This window comes from Stegodyphus dumicola, chromosome 1 (genome assembly GCF_044657685.1).
Source record: "Stegodyphus dumicola isolate Sdum_Otavi_A_Nest chromosome 1, ASM4465768v1".
NCBI classification, from domain to species: Eukaryota; Metazoa; Arthropoda; class Arachnida; order Araneae; family Eresidae; genus Stegodyphus; species Stegodyphus dumicola.
In genome coordinates, this window is record NC_140768.1 from 44,234,210 (window position 1) to 44,255,515 (window position 21,306).

General features: G+C 32.5%; 1 long non-coding RNA gene across 1 annotated transcript in view; it reads right to left on the bottom strand.

Moving 5' to 3' along the window:
• LOC146999070 (uncharacterized) overlaps positions 1 to 20,773 on the bottom strand; it is a 370,098-nt gene extending 349,325 nt beyond the window's left edge. Inside the window, exon 1 of the long non-coding RNA XR_015039397.1 lies at positions 20,638 to 20,773. This is a non-coding gene — a long non-coding RNA (uncharacterized LOC146999070). The remainder of the gene's footprint in view (positions 1 to 20,637) is intronic.
• Between the last annotated feature and the right edge of the window lie 533 nt (positions 20,774 to 21,306).

A 21,306-nucleotide genomic window follows, 5' to 3' on the forward strand; every position in this document is an offset into this window, starting at 1 on the left:
TTCAGCGAGACGGGAATAAATTGGAAAAAATGATTCATCATAATTCACTAACAGTGTGCTTAAACTTGTTTTCGACGACAAAAACAGAGCTATTGGTATTTTACTCCATTCAATGATAAATGACTATTCAGTAATTTCTTTGTTTCGTTTCCTCATTTTTCGGAGGTCAGTTTTCTTTTACCATTTCTTTCAGGTTAACGCTTTGATCTGGTTGTTAGCTCAAAGAACATGAAGAACGTTAATTATATGACGTTGATTTAATGATATCCGCTGCCAATATAGGAGTTCTCTAGTTTTCACTTTGTTCTTAATAGCAGTTTCGAGAGTCAGATATTCGAGGACATACGTCAAAAGTTCTTAATATAATTATTACCCACGTAATGTTTGGTAATTCTTCCGTTTTTCTTCTGAGAAAGGTTTCACCTCTAAAAGGCAACATAACGACTTCTTATATGTAATGTTTTATTAGTTGAAGTACCTTTCCAAATTTGACAGAGAACAATTAGGTGCCGCAAGGGTGTTCCCCTTCTGATCTATTTCGTCAAACCTAATTTATGAAGCTTGTAAAAATTATTGCAGAGTGGAGACCTGTCAGTTGATATTTTAATCTTACTGACACCAAAAATGATTTTAATTAGCATTATTAATGTCACAAATGTGGTTAATTCTTCGCGATTATTGCTTCATAGTATCGCGTGGCGCGTGGTCTGTTACTGTAAGGTTTCCTAGACAGCTATGTGATCTAGGGTAAAAAAGGGGTAAACATTCAAAATTGGGTACTCCTCTTTTTTTTTTTTTTTTTTTTTTTTTTTTTTAAGTCCAGAGGGGCTTTGTATCTGAAGAACTATTGTTTTCGTTTTCCGATTTTGCGTTGGTTCACTATAAATGTCCGTTTCACTTTTCAAACTGTTGCCACCAAATGTTAAAGTCCTGTATTATATTTGAAGAAATTAAAAATGAAGAATCTGCATAAATGTATGTATGCTTCTCGCATTGTGATAAAACAGCGGTACCTAGAGCCATCAGCTTTTGAATGACTTAATCCTACTGCAAATATGGACATCTGGAAGCCCAAATTTGAAATTTGGAATTTGTTTGATTATCGATTTTATATTTTGTAAACCTTTAACGAATTTTTGATTAGCAAACTCAAGGATTTCAAACCGAGCAATGGCAACGTTGTACAGAAAAAAAAAACATTTTTATCTCCAGCGCGTGAGATTGTGTATCGAAAATTCGAAAGATATGCTCAAATTAAAACTATTTTGCGATATTGCTCTTGAGCTGAATTTTATGGTTTAAGTGCGAAGAAAGTGATATTTAATAAATAAGGGTAACAGACACAATGTTAAAAAAACGCCCCTTTGGACGTAATTTAAAATCTGAAACCTTTCAGAGTTTTTATTCATTTATTTATTTATTTTCTTTCTTTCTTTGCGTTTCCTTTTTGACGCCAAGATTGGCACCAGGAAGGCTCAATTTCAAGACGAACGTTGCACAAAACCAAAACTAGGAGTCAACGAATTGCAAAACTCGGTGTCCATTTACACATCGATATATTTTTACTTAAAAATCATTAGAATGATGACATCATATTAGGTTAAAACAAAGTTTATCATAGCCAAAATTTAACAAAATTTATCGCCAATCGAAGAGACATCCAATACCCCATTAGTGCCAAAAAACATTCTTGTACAACGTGCATTATGAATTTTTCTGGCATACTAATACTAAATTCTAATATTCTAAATTATGTATTAGTAATTCTGAATTTAATACCATAATGCTGTTTGTATTTCAAATTAGAAGCCACACACATCAGGGTTTGATATGCTTGCAATGACATGAATATCATATTAAACATTATTATCATTAATGATGCATTTAAACCTTGCATGCCCAAGCAGTGCAATTTAATTTCCAAATGCGCATATATACATAATCAATAATAATAATAACTGTTATTAATTTTATTGCTAATGCAAATGTCGGTGTATAAATTAAGTAATTTAATTTCCTATGCGAATGAATACAGTAATAAGGAAAAATGTCTGGACTGCTTTGCATAATATTATGGTTCTCAAACGGCTTCGAAAATTCTGTTGCGGCACACAAAGAATAGAGGAACAAATAAAGAAATACTTATCTGTGCAATCTCATATATCAAACCCAACAATTTATTTAGTATGACCTACGTCTTTCTTTATTACTCAACTAATTTTACCGTTCGAATTGCTTTAGTTCGAACTGCTTTGAATAGTGACGTTCCTTCGCATATTTAGAAGTGTTTGCAGCACTGTCTGTTACATTTAATCAGCTTGTAAGAAGTTATCTTGATCACCTTGAAAGAATATTCTCATATGTGTCTATGTGGCGTAGCAATAAGCTCACCAACTAGTTATTTTAATGTTCATGATTCAATTCTTAGTGAGAGAACGGTCGGTTTTTTTGCATTTTCCATTCGGAAAAAAATCTAATCCTCTTTGCTGCGTCTCTCGAAGTAAAATTTGGTTTAAATTTTCACCATTCTCAGTTGAAAGTTAGGTCTCATAAACTCTTCCTACGAATAATTTAGGCTGAAGTATTCTAAAGCAGTTTGGGGTATTCCACCTATTTTGATTTGTGGTATAATGATTAGCTCATACAACTAGCAACTGCAAGATCCAATGTTCTGTCATGAGAACTGTTGAATTTCCGCGTTTTCTGCTTTGGAAAAACATAACAGTTGTCACAAGCCTTATATAATTTTGAACGTCAAGCACAGGAAGGAAACCATGAAATGTGCTCGCTCTATACAAAGAAATCGGCCCTGGCCTTCAGCACACTTTGAATGAGGGCCCAGAGCGAGCGTTTATCGCTTAAGTATTTTTGTGTTAAAAAAGTTACTTTGTAGAGTCATTACGTTTTTATGAAGCTGGAAACGTGAAAAATATGCAATGCGTTTGCCGTGACCTTGAACTCTGGACTCTCGAATACGCGCCTACCCTTACGCCACAAAGGCATGCTGAAAGGAAGGAGAAAATACCTTATACAAGGTGTGACACACACACACACACACACAAAGAGACTGAGTGTGTAGCATGAAAAAAGGAGTGGAGTTGGCAACAACTATTTTGGTGACGTCATCCCACACACCTCCTCTATCCATGCGGCCAGTTTCGACTTAATCGATCTCACCATTTGGGAGTACTGCGTCATTGAGTGAACATGTGCAACTGCATTCTGCCGGAAAAGTGTCTGATGTAAAAACCGAACAGCGAATCAACATCAAGTTTCTTGTGAAACTTAGGAAATCAGCCAAGGAAACATTTCAAATGTTAATTGAGGGTTATGGAGATGAAACTTTGTCACGTGCACGTGCGCTTGAATGGTATAAGCGGTTTTTAGGGAAAAGGGACAAAGCATGCATTTCAAAATCAAAATTCAAGGCAATGTTAACTGTCTTCTTCAACATTAATAGAACTGTAATGATTGAATGGGTTCACAGTGGTCAGACTTAACACTACAGACTAACAGACTTAACACTACAGACTAACAGACTTAACACTACAGACTAACAGACTTAACACTACTACATTGAAGTATTAAAAAGACTTCGTAAAAAATTGGAGGGAAAGGCCACAGGTGTGGAGTGATGGAGGGATGTTGCACCAGGACAATGCACCTGCTCACACGGCCATATCTCTAGCAGTTCCTGACCTGCAAAAACATTACTGTGATGGGGCATCCTCCATATTCACCTGATTTAGCTCCTTGCCACTTTCTTATTTCCTAAAGTTAAATCTTGCTTAAAGGGAAGCCATTTTACCTCAGTTGAAGAGATTCAGGCAAAAACGGAAAATCTCCTGAAGGGCTTTCCAAAAACCTCGTTCCAGAACTGTTACCAGCAAAGGTAGCACCGAATGCAGAAGTGTATGAATGCTGAAGGGGACTACTTTGAAGGTGATAATGTCACGGAGAACTGATTCTGAAAGTACAATGATTTATTGGCTCAGTCTCTTTTTTTGTGTGTGTGTCATACCTCGTATGATTCTCCTTTTAAAGGAGAACTGGTGATTAGGGAACCTGGTGGTGACGAATTTTTGTTCACCACCTTTTAGGTTGGGCGTCATTGTTGAGTCATTTGGATTTTTTTTTTTTGAAGCAGGAGACGTGAAAAATGTGTATTACCTCGCCGGGACCCGAAACTGGACCTCTCGAATATGCGTCAAGTGTGCTACCGATACACCATGAAGGTATTCTGAAAGGAGGGAAAAAATACCTTGTAGTACCTTCAGTGACGATTCATATTAAAAAAAAAGTGTAGTATCACAAATTTTAAACAAACGTGTAGCCATTGACACCTGAATAAGTTTGATATTTCTGAATAAGTCATCACCTGATATCATTCACATTTTAATGCTAAATTCTAAAAATCTAGGCCTTGGATTATTTCTTTGTGTAAACTAGTCACAGTTGACAGTAGATTGTATGCATAGTAAGCAATAAATAAAAATAACTTAATAGAAAACAAAATGAATCATGCTGAAATCTTACACATACACAGGGTAACAAAAAGGAAATTCATAAATGAAATAAATTTAGGTAGATTATATTAACGTAACTGAGTCCCATTAATTTTAAAGATATTATACTTTAAGAATTTATTGATACATTAAATTAAAATTCCGTTTTAAGAATACGAATATTCTTTGTTGCGAAATTATTAAAAAAGATTAACAAAATAACTTTACAAAAACATGGGAAAAATATTTGATTTCATTTAGCGTGATATCTAAAATAAAAATAAAATATAATAAAAATAAAATAACGTTTTCATGATGAATTCTGATTTAATCATTTCATGCAATAAAGTCTCACTGCTTATAAATTGATTCGTAGAGGACATATTACTGCTTTTGATAACAAAAAAGAACAGGAAAATATATACAATGTTTAAATTCCGTGTTGTGAAAAATTTATTAAAAAATAATTGTCACAGATTTCTTCTAATTCCAATAAATAAATGCTTTACGAGAAAGATCAGTAGGCATTCAAAGGATGTATTAATATTAAAGGGAAAATAAGAAAACGAAAACGGAAACTAAAAAAAAATTCTGAAACGGTTGAAATTGTAACGATCGCCCAAAAGGATTTGCTAAGGTCTTTTATTTTCTCTCTGAGCTCGCAATCTACCAGTCTGCTATTGCACTCACTCTTGATGATCCATTTCTTTATGTGTTTTTCAGTTTTCTTATTAAACATCATTTTTTCGCACATGCGCCATATACGATTAAATAGAAAAATTACAAAAATTTTGAAAGCAGCGTATTAGCATATATTTAGAACTTCCGATGCAGCGTTATGTGTTGACATACATTTTTCTACATTTTTCAGTATTTTCTCAGTTCATCATATCAGTGTTCAGTTTTTTTTTTTTTAGTATGATAGCTACTAACATTTGTCTTTTTATTCTTAACATTTTGGTTTCAACTTTATTTAATAAATATCATATTTTTGCACTTAGTCACATAAAATTCAGTTCAACAGTAAAACCACAAAATATTTTAAAAGAACATATGTTTAAAATTTAGGATATACACTCTCGCACGCTGGAGATAAAAATGTTGTATTCCTTGTAGAGGTGCCAGCTCTCGCTTTCAGATTGTTGATTTTATTAATCAAAAATTCATTAAAGATTTACAAAATATGTAATATAAAATTCGAAATTCAAAATTCGTCTTCCAGGTGCACATGTTCCGGTGGAAGACAACTTTATTCAAAATTTTGTGGCTCTAGCTACTATCGTTTTTTTACATTGCGAAAAACATGCATACGTACATACAGATACTTCATTATTTAATTTCATTAAAAATAATGCAGGGCAATAATATTTGGTGGCAACAATTTGAAAAGTGATGCAACCACTGGTCGATGTAAAATCCCGTTTCGAGACTAATAGCCCAGTCGGGTTAACGCCCTTATGGGATAATTATTTCTAGCGTGTGTAAGAGTGGATGTTTAAAGTGACTGACTAATTTGAATAAGTTGAGCAAATTTAATTCTGGAACAAAATTATTCAGAATAAATTAAATTAATCTGAATAAATTCCATTCATGAATAATATAGTTTGTTTGAATAAAAAGACTAATTCGACTGTTGATTCGCATATTTAAACATTTTACATGTACACATTTTATTAAGAAAAAAGAACAAAAACAAAACAAAAAAAATCTGAAAGCTTTCAATTTTTTTTTTTTTTTTTTTTTTCGTTTTGTGTGTTACTTTTATTTATTAAACATCATGTTCTACTCACTTAAACCACATAAAATCCAATTCAACAGCACTATCACAAAATGTTTAAAAACAGCGTAACTTTAGAATTTCCGATAAACAGTCTCGAGCGCTGATGATAAAAATGGTTTTTTTTTTCGTACAGTGTTGCCATTGTTAGCTTTGAAATCGTTGAGTTTGTTATTCAAAAGTTCGTTTAAGTTTTGTAAAATTTGAAATAGATAATAAAGCAAATTAATAATTCAAAGTTAGGTCTTCCAAGTGCTCATGTTCGGTTGGAGGACTCTAGGTACCGTTGTTTTTTCTTAGTGCCAGAAACATACATACATACATTCAAGCAGATTCTTCGTTATTTGGTTTCTTTAAATATAATACATGGCGATAATATTTGGTGGCAGCATTTTGAAAAGTGAATCAACGCAGTGAGTGAAACGACGGAAAATGCCAGTTTTGAGACTAATAGATCTTTGGATCTAACGCTTCTTTGGGCTAATTAAATATTGAAATTTTATTCTAAAAAATAAATAATATCTGACCTAAAAAGCAATAAAATTAAAATGCTTAGTTTTAAATCAATAATATACACTTTTTCAATACAAAATAGGCATTTATGTTACATTGTTGTCAGAGAAAACATTTGAATAGAATAATCAATCTAATGCTAATCGGATAAATAATCAAAACTTTGACTTACACATAAAGAATTAACAATCTGTAAGCAATGAATTGTGAGAAACTGACCTTTCATAACATTTCTTGATTCGCCAATTCGATATACTAAATTTACCACAGCTAATTGTAAACTGACCTAAATAAAACGTAGTACTTCTTTTTAAATTTTGAAATTCATCACAATGAACCGTGAATATTAGCGTCTAGTCTCGAAAATAAAAGTCCTGATTTTCTTGACAAGGCATTCAAATATTAACAATGAACATCTTTGAATGGTAATTAGTGCATATACGATGATAAGACACTAAAGGATAAATGATTCGTTAAATTAATTCTTTTAAAACCCTTATATGAATACATACCAAATATAAACAAAAATATCAAACTGGTTCGTTTCATAAGATTGTCTGTTGACAGTAATACTTTACACTTTAATATTCTTTGAATTATCCCCCAGACTTCTGATACGTTAGTATATGCTAAAAGTAAATGTTAAATACTTTCTCATAAGCGCAGGTATAAAAGTTATGACCATAACAAGTAAAGTAAGTATAATAGCTCAAAGCAGCTAATAAAAATTTAATATAATTAACACCTGGTTAGATCCTATTTCACATAATATCTAAATGCTTTAAAAGTATCTTTTATTTGGCGTAAGCCTGGACATATTTGTCAGACCGGGTATCTAAGAAAATAAACTGTATATTTAACGCTTAGTTTTCAGATGCTTTATATTTTAAATAATCTATAATAATTATAATTATATTATAATATTTATAATAAAAGAAAGAGTATGTCTGTCTGTTTGTGTATCTTTCATTTGTGCTGCGCGTAAGCTAATAGATCCAGGGCTACGAAATTTCGTACATAGGTGCATCTAGACAAGACCCAGTGCACTTCGAAACGGATGTTTTCAAAACTCGAATCATATTTTTTTTTTATTTTATCTTTTTTGACGAAATAGCATCATTTTGAATAGTTTCATTCTTTTAGAAATGTGGTTTTAGCAACAGTTTTTACTCAATGCTTTGTATACTGCACTGCTGACTGTTGAAAATATGAGATAAAATATTTTGCTTATTTCACTGTGTTTAAGACACTGAAAAGTTTAGCATGATTTTTTCTGCAGGGAGAAATTGATTAATTTATTTATTAGCATAATCAATATTTGTATTAAAGGATATTCCTTATTTCATGCTGCTTATCTGCTTATTTTCTTTTGATTTTTGGTCACGGAACACGCACATCGCAATCTTCTTATTCTAACGCGCGTGTTTCTCGCGAGGCACAACAGAAAGAATTTCCTCTTTTTTTTGTTTTTAGTCCAAAGGGATTTGAATCCCGAAGGACTATTAGTTTCGTTTTGGCATTTTGCGTCGGACGGATAAATGTCGGTTCACTTTTCAAACTGTTGCCATAAAATGTTAGAGTCCTGCATTATATTTGAAGAAATTAAATAATGAAAATCTGCGTAAATGTATGTATATTTCTCACATTGTCATAAAATAACGGTACATAGAGTCATCGAATTTTGAATAACGTAATCCTCCAACGAATATGAGCATGTGGAAGACCAAATTTGAAATTTGAAATTTGTTTTATGATCGATTTCCTATTTTTTAAAACTTTGACGAATTTTTGATTAACAAACTCAAGGATTTCAAAGCGAGCAATGGCAACGTTGTGCAGAAAAAACATTTTTATCTCCAGCGCGTGAGTCTCTGTATCGGAAATTCTAAAGATATGCTCGTTTTAAAACTATTTTGCGATATTGCTGTTGCACTGGATCTTATGGTTTAAGTGCGAGGAACATGATATTTAATAAAGAAAGGTAACACACAAAATGTTAAAAAACGCCCCTTTGGACGTAATTTAAAATCTGAAACATTTCAGATTTTTTCTTCCTCCCCCCCCTCTCTCTCTCTTTATTAGCTAATGGCAAAGAGGTTTGTATATTTTGAATTATGTATTCTTTTAGAAATGTGGTTTTGGCAACAGTTTTCAATTCATTGCTTTGGATACTAGACTGCCGACTGTTTTCTCTTGAAAATATGAGATTTATTGCTTATTTCATTTTAATGTTTTTACATTACGTTTTAATGATATATAATTTTAATTATATAAAATATTTGCATGATTTTTTAGGAAACAACGTTCTTAACTTCCTTTATACCATTTGAATTCTTAAGATTTTGCAACGATAAGTTGGTTAATTTATTTATTAGGTTAATTAATATTTGTATTAAGGGATATTGCTTATTTCATTGTGATTTTTTAATATGTGATACATTTTTATTGAATGTTTTTTGATAAAATTGTTCTGCAGAGTAAAATTCTGTGCAGGTTTTAAATTTAATGTTTGGTGTTCCCTTTAGGCATTTTTACAATACATTTAAAAGGCAGGCAAACGCGGCTAGTTATGAATAAATATAGTTTCGTGCGCATTATGAGATATATAGTGCAATAATTAGAAGGATAGGAGATTTTATGTGTAAGGTATAAATATTTATATCATTCTTTCAGAGAAAACATTTTAATTAATAAAAGAGTTTTATATTTTATTAAGTTATATGCTAAAGCTAACTTAACAGCAGAATATTAGCATATGTCTCTATGAAGAAGTTTTAATTATTTTTCGAGAGCGAATTTACCTAAGTCGGTAAATGATTTTCAATTCCAATCACTGATAAAATTCATGAATTTTTGAGGTAAAAAATAGCTGTTTATATTTTACAAAAGTAATAGTTCTGTCCCGACTAAAACATTATTCATTGTTAAATTTACACCTGGCTCCAAGATAGTATTAACTATTTGTGTTTGGGTTATTGAAGCATAATAAATAATTAACAGATGGAATGTTTGTTCTTAGAAGATCAAATAAATATTTGGACTTTATATCTAGAGAATCGACCCAAAGACACTGTAAAAAGGTCTCATAAAGTTTTTTGCAATATTATTAAACGCATTTATAAATTAAAATTAGACTCACAAGTGGGCAATGTTATGACAGCAGAATATTAGCATTAGTTCGCCGAGAGTATAAATCCGATAGAATGCGATGGATGCATGAGTGTTTTAAATGTTTTTCTGTTGAAATGGCAACGTGAATACGAACCAGTTTCCCTTAAATTATTTTCCTGGAAGGCATAATTTCTCTTCAATATCAGGCACAATTTCCTTCTTTGCCATAATCTATGTAATTCGAATCCTTAAATTAAAATTATTTTCTTTAAATTCTCTACGAACATTGTAATTTGAAATGAATTTCTGAAATTAATGTTTAAGGAAATAGACTGTAATTAGTTTTTAGATCGCATAATATGGAAAAAGAAAATGCAATACAATAACATACCAAAACAGATGGTGTTTATGTCCATTTAAAAAATACTGGCATGTAAACGAGTCCAAAATGCTTAGAAACAAGTTACTGGAATTTAGCAATATTGTTTTTCTCATTTAATTATCTTGCAAACCAAGTTAAGAATAAGTTCTAAGAGTTCCTTGAGAGTAAGAATTCCGTGGTTAATAAAAATATGTTGATTAAGATAAGAAATTTTCTTTCTTGTCGGATGTTTTGGTTTAGATCTCTTTTGCAGTAATTATTCTTATCTTAATAATAATGCTAAAACTTTACAAGATTTTTGTTTATGTTTTGAACTTCTTGAAAGCAAGTTCATCTGAAGATCCAAGAGGAAAGTTTCAGCTCTATAAACCTACTGATGACAATAAGAAATGTTGACAAGTAGAGGTAAATCGTGAAATATTTTTCGATTTAAAGAAAAATTTAACTTATACTTAACTATTCGGTAAGAAAAAAGAATAAACTATGAAAAGTAATTTATTAAAAGCATAGTCAACAGAACTAAACACACGAACCAAAAGGATTGGAGAAAAAGTAAGAGACTTTGTTTTAATTTTAAACTGTTATTAAGATTTAACCTTGCATGTTTATGCAACTCATATTAAGATTTAACCTTGCATGTTTATGCAACTCATATTAAGATTTAACCTTGCATGTTTATGCAACTCATATTAAGATTTAACCTTGCATGTTTATGCAACTCATATTAAGATTTAACCTTGCATGTTTATGCAACTCATATTAAGATTTAACCTTGCATGTTTATGCAACTCATATTAAGATTTAACCTTGCATGTTTATGCAACTCATATTAAGATTTAACCTTGCATGTTTATGCAACTCATATTAAGATTTAACCTTGCATGTTTATGCAACTCATATTAAGATTTAACCTTGCATGTTTATGCAACTCATATTAAGATTTAACCTTGCATGTTTATGCAACTCATATTAAGATTTAACCTTGCATGTTTATGCAACTCATATTAAGATTTAACCTTGCATGTTTATGCAACTCATATTAAGATTTAACCTTGCATGTTTATGCAACTCATATTATCTTTATATCAACTCATATTATATCATGTTTATATTATTCTTATCACTTTAGTCATGTCCTAGCTCCATGCAGTTATTTAGGACTATAAAATCGCAAGTATATTAAGGAGATATTTTAAACTGGTTTTAATCTTGCTATGGTTTTAGACACTAAAATAAAACAGAAAGCAACTGAGTAGTAACATAAGCAACCTCAATATACACTTGCAAGGATGACCCCACTACAATCTCACGCAAACTAACTCCTAAATAATTAATATAGTCATAGTTAGGCTTTCCCCAGAGAGACATTCTTCTGATTAAATACTAATTATCTCCCATAAACTAAGTTTAAACTTTTATAGGTAACGGTGTTGGACAGCTGCATGAAAATTTCTCATATGCTAAGGTGATAGGTCTACCAGAGGCCGAGTGGTAAAATAGCTGAACACTGGTAGTTCCGACCTGGGTTCGATTTCAGGGGGAGGGACAAGCTGCATGAGTGTTTTGTGTGTTTCCTCCTGAGCAGTATACGAGCCAGTTTCCCTTAGAAAGGAATCGCTACCCTTAGGAAGGTGGTCCTAACGTACACTGCCATAATCAAATAAACCGTAGGTGTGTCTCGATCAAATCAATCAGTCATACTTCTTCTTAGTTCCTGTTTATCTATCCTTTACTTATATATTTCTGGAGTAACCGGGCTTGCACACAAAACAAAGAAGCTGCTAAAGAAGCAATCTGAATAGGTAATTAATTAATTTGAAAATTCAAAATATCTTGTTGGGATTCATTTAATTTACTTAATAATTAATTTCATTTTGAAGAAACTTTTCTTATTGCCTTCGCTTTCAACCTCGCTTTCTTGCCAGAATGTAAACGGAGTTGCAGCGCGTGTATTCAATTGACGTAGAAAAAAGCTAGTATTTAAGAGAATATTTTGGAAGGTGAATTTTAGAACGTGCTCTGCCTCCTTTGAGGCTATGTTGTTATCTTTGATTTGCTGGCGATTAGAGTTCTGTGGAGTTGAGCACTTCTAGCCATTGGACTTGTTTACGCCGACTTTTACGAGTCAGAGCATGCCTGTGCGTTAAGTAACCTGAGAAAAGAGGTTAGGCTGTGCTAGCTTTTGTAAGCACGAGTCAGCGCTACCTATGAATAATATTGAGTTAATAAAAAGTTTTCACACCCTTTCTATGGACTTTGTCGTATTTCAGACTGAAGGATAATTTCTCAGACAATCTATTAACGGATAGTTAGTTTATGCTGGCTAAGAACACCAGACGTTATAGTCTTCTAAGGTGACCATAGGTTTCACAAAACAGAATTATGATCAAGTTGCAATTTTCCTGAGTATGACATAGAACGCTTCTAAAACGAGACATGCTCTTTTCGAATTGGGGCATAGGGCCCCACCAATGGCCGAGTAGATAAGCATATTGCTAATTCGACCCATGTTTGAACCCAAGCGAACGATTGACTGAAAGGAAGGTTTATCTGTTTTTCCCATGTGTAACGTAAATATGAGCCATTTTTTTCAGAAATTCCTGCACAAAGACATTTCTACTCTTAGGCAGATAGCCGTTGTGTTCCATGCCATATTTAAATAAACCTAATGTAAACTGGCAACAAAGAGTATCTTAAATTATTTAACAGAAATCGATGAATTAGCGCTATAACTCTTTTTATTTATTGCAAAACTTATAACAAAATAGCCTATCCGTATAAATTAGCTCCATGATAGATTAAACTCCAACAGAAAATTGCTAGAATACAGGTACATATTTTAAGAAAGTTAGCTTATCTTTATAATTGATGCATTGAAGAATTGTTATCAATAAAATACACGTTTTTTAAAACAAATTAAAATGCAATTACGGATACATATTAAAGATATTATGCAAAATAGTAACATATATTCTTGTCTCTTAGGAACCTAATCTCTTGTAACTATAATTAACAAATAAAATTATTTCAACTTATCTCTGTTAATTACCTGCACCATCAAAGTTTTTAATAAATAAAGAGATGCATTGATAGAAAATTCCAATCATAAGATATGCGGCTGATTTATTAAGATGTAGTTAGTTATATTCACCGGAAATTCTTGATAAATTGAATAAAATAGTTCTGGAGAGATGTGATATAATTAAATTGGAGTGGATAAAGGTTCTCTCAGGCATCGATTTATTAGCGCAAATTTCCTTGCAATGATTTGAAAATATATTATTTTCAGTCAAGCATCGCGAATGAATGAATGAATGATATCAGTGAAGGAAAGGAAACATTTATTCAGAAGAGCAAGGAACATGCTGTTATTAATAGCAACACAGCTATGGAGTAGTTAACAAATTATTGATTTCTTGCAACAAGCTTCAGTGTGCTTATGTTATCTGCCATTAAGCCACGGACTTCGTCGTTGAATGAATAAGACATTTAATAAGACTTCCTTCGCGAAAAATTTTGTAAATTCTTTTGAAGTTTTATTTTTACGATGGTTTCACTAACATTTCTAAAAATTAATGATTTTTATACTTTCAAGACACATCTTTAGTCAATCTTCATGAAGAAGGAAGATTTGTAAATGTAAGCTGTGCCTCATTTGCTGTAGGTAAGTGCAGTAGAACTCCAAATATCCTAATCAATTGGGACAGGACCCCATTCGGATAATTGTATATTTTCCAAAAGAAAGGGTGTACGTACACTTTAATTAATTACTGTATGTATTGTATGTTGAAAATGGAAGAAAAAAACTGTTTTTAAAGAAAGAGAGATTTTAATTAATTAAAATGAAAAGACAACACTTTTAACGTACATGTTACATAGCGTACTATACAGTACTTTGAAGTGCTGAAAGTCATTGCTTGCTGAACATCTCGGTCAAAGTAAGGGGTTTGACTGTCTTCATCCGTTTTCGGGCAGCCCAAGTTGCGCATCCGCTTGATAATAAGTTGCGCTTGACACTCTGGCGGACGCTTCATTCATTCAAAGCAGTTTCGAGACCGACAAAAGCTTCACTAGCTGATGGTCCCGTGTTGCTTCAACTTCGATATTAAGGTCACCTTCTTCATTGACACTTTCTTCCCTCACACTTTTAATTAGTTCATCATCATTTAAAATATGAATCGTAGGTTATGCCGAATCACACACCATCCATTCTGCTGTATCCTCAATATCAGTATCTGAACATTCAGGAATTTTCAAAAGTAATGTTTTTAATTCCTTAAGTGAAACGTCATCATCATCTTCTCCTATTTCTTTCGTTTCCTTTTCTTGAGCTTCTTTTTCCCTTTTCTTGTTTTTGTTCTCTTCTTAAGTTGGTTTTTGAAAAATTCTGAAAGCGATTATTCGGATAATCAACTATTCGGATAGTTCTGATTCGGATAATTGGAGCACTATTAGCAAACGAAATTTAAGGATAATATCAGCTGTCTAATATTGCTTGTGGTATGTGAAGATTGTCTAATATTGCATATGACTTGCAACTTTTTGCTATGCATTTTTATAGAAACTTTATTAGAGATTTAATACACTATTTATATGCCCAAGAACAGCTATCCACTGTAAGTTTCAAGGTAATATGTACATGATATAAGGAAAGAAAAAACATTGTGTTTTCATTATCTTAACAGAAACAGTTAACTCTACGGGTTAATTATTTGGAAACATTTAATATCCAAAGGTGGTATGTAGGCATCGTAGCAGTTTCTCATAATACTAATCGTAATGTAAATTAAATTCTCTAGCAGTACAACCGTTGTTTTAAGCTAATTTCAATTTCAGTTTCAGGAGGCTTTTTACAGAATTCTGTGTTCTGCAGTCATCTTCCTAACACGTTCCAGATATGTTCAGTAGAAGTGGGTAAAATATATAATTATTTTATGTATATATATTATTAAGTCCAGTTAAATGACAGCAATTTTTCATTTTTGTCCAGGCAGCGCGTTCTGCGTTCGGCGATATGTCGTGGATAAAGACGATGCGCATTATGTTTTTTCGTCTTTTTAGGATTCAAATCAGCATTATTTACAGTTGCCACTGAGCATCCTGATGATTTTGTAAATCTCCTTTGATGTACCGGATGTTATTTCAACGTTAAAGATATTACCATTGTAATATTCGAAAAATTCTGTAATATTCGAAAAATCTCTTGGATATGTATTTGGAACAATTTTTTCACTTGAAGCCAAATTTTGAGAATTTCTTTCGTTCGTGTAGACAATATTACCTATCATCGCTTTAGATATCGAAACATCATGGCTTTAACAGCGTTTTTACTTCCTTGTACGAAGTAAAAAGGAAGTATTGTAATCGCGAAAAGCTTCAGGCAGCATATTTCAACGAAAATATCCACTTTGACCGCTTTCGAATGCAATTTAACGATGTTTTTGCGTGATATTTATACGTAAGGACGGAGTAAAAGTCTCTTTTCCTCCAAAAAAACTAAAAAACTGCTTTAAAATTAATTCTGAAGAGAATTTTTCGTGGCGTCTGTACGAACGTATGTACGTACGTACGTATCTCGCATAACTCTAAAACGAGTAGCTTCAGAACGTTGAAATTTTGTATATAAGACTACTATAACATGTAGATGTGCACCTCGTATTTTGGTTTCAATCGGCCGCTCCAAACGTATATAAATATATTTATAAATATATCCACTCTGTTACCCGGCTCAGTGATCTCAGTTTCTTTACTCTTATATGTTTGTAAATTGTACATTTGTTGCTTTAAAATGATTGAATTATGTTGTTTTTATCTTCCGGTTAAAGTTTTTATGCCTTTCGTAATTCTGGAAGAAATATTTGTACAATTATCAGCAATTTAAAAGCTGTTTAAGTGCGGTTAAGTTTTAAATAACATGGCGGACATATTTGTTTACATTTGAAACAGAAGAATTGTAGATTTGTTGCCAATCTAGAGAGACTAAGCTTCGCAACACAAAACTAACGCCTTCATTTATTATTGTGAATTAAATCATGCTTAATCCTTTCTGGAATTTTCGAGGAAATAAGTATTTAAGATTTACTTCGTAATTTTTAATACAGATATTTTGAGTTTTTATGTATTTTTGCCTTGTCGCGAAGTGAAAACTGAATTAATTGAATGAGAAATACTCAATCGTCTGTGAAAAACTGTTTCTTTTTCGTTTTGTTTGCTTAATTTCTTTTATACATCGTTCTAGCTTTGTTATAGTATTTGAATAGAACATGTGGCAACGATTAGATAATTCTTTAAATGATATAAATTTTGTGCATTCTGAGTTATAATATGAACGAAATATAATACTGTTAAGTAAACCTAGCGCCAGAGTGTGGCTATGGTAAACAAAGTGAATTTTAAAGAATGCATTTATTCTAATGTGGTTTATGCGCTGTCGGCGAAGTAGGTTTAATTCAATCTAATAAGTTAAATGAAATGCAAGAAAAAATGCATATAATTTAATATTCCGTACAAGGAAGTCATGTGGTGTACACATCAGATTTTTTTACTAACTAGGTATGAATAATGTTATTCAGAAGAGCACAAACATAGCCTTCCATCGTCTGCTTCTTTAAAAGCTCGATTTTGCCTGAAAGCAAAACTGTCATGTAGCAGACGACAATTTATACTTTCAAAAATATAGTTGCAATTAAAAAAGTAGCAAGCAGACGATTTTTTAACGGCAAAGGAAAATCGTCTGAAAATAAGTGAGCAGCCTGTGTATAATTGATGATTGATTGATTCATCTACAGTACAACTCCAATTATTCGAACTCCGACTATCCGAATCGCTTTCAGAATTTAAGAAAAATAATAAGACGGAAACGTAGTGTTGGACAGTTAACATATTTCTTAACTTTCCGCCTTCTTAACATATTTTCGTAGTGTAGTGGTCAGCTCGCTGGGCGCGTATTCCAGAGTTCCGTGGTTCGATTCCCAGCGAAGGCGTTGCTCATTTTTCATCACTCCTGCTTTAAAAATAACCTAATGGCTCTACAAAGTTAGGTTAATATGTACCTTAAGGAAATGATTTAGAGAGTTAAAGGCACTTCCATACAAATACAAATTTCCTGTTTGAAAAAAATATATATATATATACGAGTGTTAGTTTTACATAGGAAGTAAAGAATAGTTTTATGTAGAATTTATTTTTTTTTATTAGAAATGCTGCAAATGGAAGTTATTATTGATGAATTCAACAGTAGTTTGCACCAAAAAATTTGATCTAAAGGATAGAATAAAGCACATTATACAATGATATGCATTTATTACAGTTTTAAAAATTTAAATCGTTTCATTACTTACAATGTATTTGTAGATATGAATCAAAAGATTATGTTATACTTGAATACCTTTTGTGAAGAGTTGAAGAGACCAGTACTTTAGATAAAAGCTTACAATTTTCAAAATACCAATTGGCGTCAATTATAAATAAATTAGCGTCATAATAATTGCTATAGAATTATGTTGCGTAATAAAGTTCTTATAATAAAATGAACAGGGACATTGTGTTTAAGCAATTTAAGGGTATTTTATCTTTCGTGGCATCTAGATCTCGAAATTTTAACAGAAACGCAAGACGCGAATTTCCCAGTAGTGGGAATTTTAAGAGAATATGGACTCAATTAAGCGATTCAAGGACTGGTGTCGGGCAATCAGTTTTCGAAAGTGTCTCACGGGGAACATTATGCTAATCATAATAGTATGCTCTTAAAAGTTTCAGCTGCTAGAAACTTCCGGTTTTGTTTAGTGAAGCAACAGAGGAACTGTCACTGGAAACACCAGGGATTACTCTTAATCCACTAAATGGATTCTCTCGCTTTTAGAGAGAAAACGGTTTTGCGAGTGGTTGAGCAAATTTAAAACATACAAACAGCAGATGGAATTTCTATTACTATCCTGTCGTATTTGATTCATTTGTTGCGTGCTTAAGCATTCTTATTTAATTTAACGATTCTAAGATTTGAATTCTTGCATACGATACCTCTGATTTCCATGACCTGTCATTTATTGCTTGCTCGACTGCTGATATTAATACGCGAGGATAGTTATTACATAGGCCGCCCAACCGGTATGGTGGTTAGTGTCGCTGACTGCCGTGCCGAAGACCCCGGGTTTGAATCCCGGAGAGGGCATGGATGTTTGTAAATGTATAGTGTCCGTGCGGCATGGGAGCACCCTAAATATGCGGCGAGCCGAAAGTCTTCTCGAGAGGTTGAGGGTAGGGGAAGCTGTAATACCTGGGTGTAGTTGATCCATGATAAGTTGAATTTTATAGAGCATTTTAGGTCAATACAACGAAAGATAGAAAAAAATTTTAATTATTATAAAAATACTTTTACTCCAATCACTCTTTCTGACAAAAGCTTTAGCCTGAGGGATATTTACAAAAATGTTATTATACCGAAAATTCGTTATGGTATTGCCCCATGGGGTGATCGAGCAGGGGAGCTGGTCAAGACAAGGCAGAAATTTGACTCGTTGCAGAGGGCCTGGACACTTGCAATTAGAAGATCATTTAGAACAGTCCCGACAGAAGTTGTGTGCTTACTGGCTGGTGTACGGCCTCTCTCACTATCGTTTAAATTTACTTATGACAAATTTTGTCTGAAATATAGTATGAAACAAAAAATAATATATGAAGATAAAGCAATTACCAGCGAGGCTTTTTTAGAACATGATCTGACTTCAAGCCATCCTAGCGAATATTACGGTATGTATATCCTACCATAAAGATTATATTTCAACTGCAGAAATTTAAATTTATACAGATGGATCAGGGTTTTCGGAGAGCATAGGCTGTGCATTTGTTGTATTTTTCCACGGAATTGAAATTGATTACAAAACGTTTCATTTAAAACCAAGAAATTCAGCTTATCAAGCAGAATTGTTGGCAATTAAAATAGCATTATCCTGGATCAAGAAATTATCGGGGGGTATTACATTAATTTATACTCAGATGCCTTATCTGATCTTATGACGCTCTTCGCCCCTTTCAAAAGAATAATATTGTTAATGAAATTAAGCATATATATTTAGAACTACGAAAGAAGCATATTTCGAATTTGCATTGGATCAAAGGTCACGCTGATCATTATGGGAATGAGAGAGCGGATGCTCTAGCGAAAGAAGCCTCCCAGAGGGTTGGGATCGAAAAGGTTTTTATTCAAGATTCGAAAAAGAAGACATGTACTATAATATATGACAAGCTTATTAGAGACTGGAAACATTTATGGGATCTCTCTGAAAGAAACACAAACTATCTAAAATGTTTATAAATTAGCAAAAAAAAATGGGAATTTTAGGAGATGCAGATATTAATCAAATTCTCACTGCACATGAAAGGTTCTCTGCTTACTTAAAAAGGTTCCACTTCCAGGAAAATGATATATGTAAAGTTTGTAATAAATTCGGCGATTCAAAGCATTTCGTCGAGGACTGTTGCTTGACTGGAAGTGTGAGAGAAAAATATAAATGTGTGAAGTTTGAGGATTTATTTAGTAATTATAAATTGTTTAGAAAATTTGCAAGAGATATTATGCAAAATGTGAATGGGAATAAGAAGAATGTTGGTATCGAGATATAACAAAGCAGAAAATCATACTGAAAACAGAAATAATTGAGGTAACTTATAAATTTAAGATGAATTTTGATAATATAAAGAAGATTTGAATAATAATAACTAATTGAAAGTGAAACTTATAAAGATTTTAAACTTCAGAAAAAAAGACAGAAATGGAAACGACGCATTTATATACTAATTCAGCGGCTTTTACCACTCGGCCGCTGGTGGGCTATATACTAATTCACCGAGAGTGTTGGGAATGTATGTATCTACTTTACGTTTTTTATTTTTTTATTTATTTATTTATTTATTTATTTTTTGTTTTGTTTTTTGTTTTTAATGTCTTTGTGGCTTGGCCTATCCCCTCATAGCCATATGGCAGGTTTCGCCTGCTAGGTGGACTGGGGGCCAGTGCTTAGAACTAACTAACTAACTAACCTTATAATATGATTAATACATATTAAAAAGGATTTATCTTAACATTTTATTCGATTTAAAATAAAACTACGGTTATTATTCTATTATCCAAGCTTCAGAAAAACCAAAGCATTGGAAATTTATCCTTCACTACATACATCCTGAAATGGCGATTTCGTGAAAGTAAAATGTCAAAAATTTTTAATTAGAGAAGAGAAAAAAACGAAATTATTTGATTCAGCACGTCTCAGCCACAACCCAGTGTGAGGCTGAACGCTAATTCACAAAAGAATGAAAGTAATTAATGAAAGAGATATATCGATTTAACTTACTTTTACATCTAAGCTTAAATCGATTGTCTGCTTGGCTTTTCTCACTTTCCCCCTTTGTAGTAAAGATTGTGTCAGAATCGAATCCTTCGAGGCCTATAAAACATACCCATCAATTCCAGCAAGCGCACCATCGTAGCTCCCGCATGAGAAGAAAACCTTCCAGAAATGATATAAACACTATATAAACCTCACGAATGGACGTAACTTTCCCACCAACAACAGCACCAAAGGATAAAAAGATAAATAAAAGAAACTGCAATAAAACTGTGATTTACGCCCAAGAATTCTAGCTGTGGCGATTTGAATACAAAAGCAGTACAGCGTGGAAAGCTCGGGAAAAATATGTTTAATATAGCTGTATATATATTCAATACGCTCTGCACTTCAGTATTAGCTCCTCGATGAAATATCTAAACTCCCGACTGAACCATATAGGGTTTTTTCTGGGAATAAGACGGGCATTTGTTTGCGTAGATTCTCTTCTTACCCTGTTACTTTTTCAAGGCACGTCCGTATTGGTCATGCACATTCTTCTGGGGTTTTGGTACTTTGTTCTCTTTCTTTTTAAATTTTGCTTACATATATTTTATGAATTTCTTTTTCGCTACTTTCTTTTGAAATTTCTATGTGCTTCATATATTCTTCTGCGAAGTGGAGCAAAAAATAAAT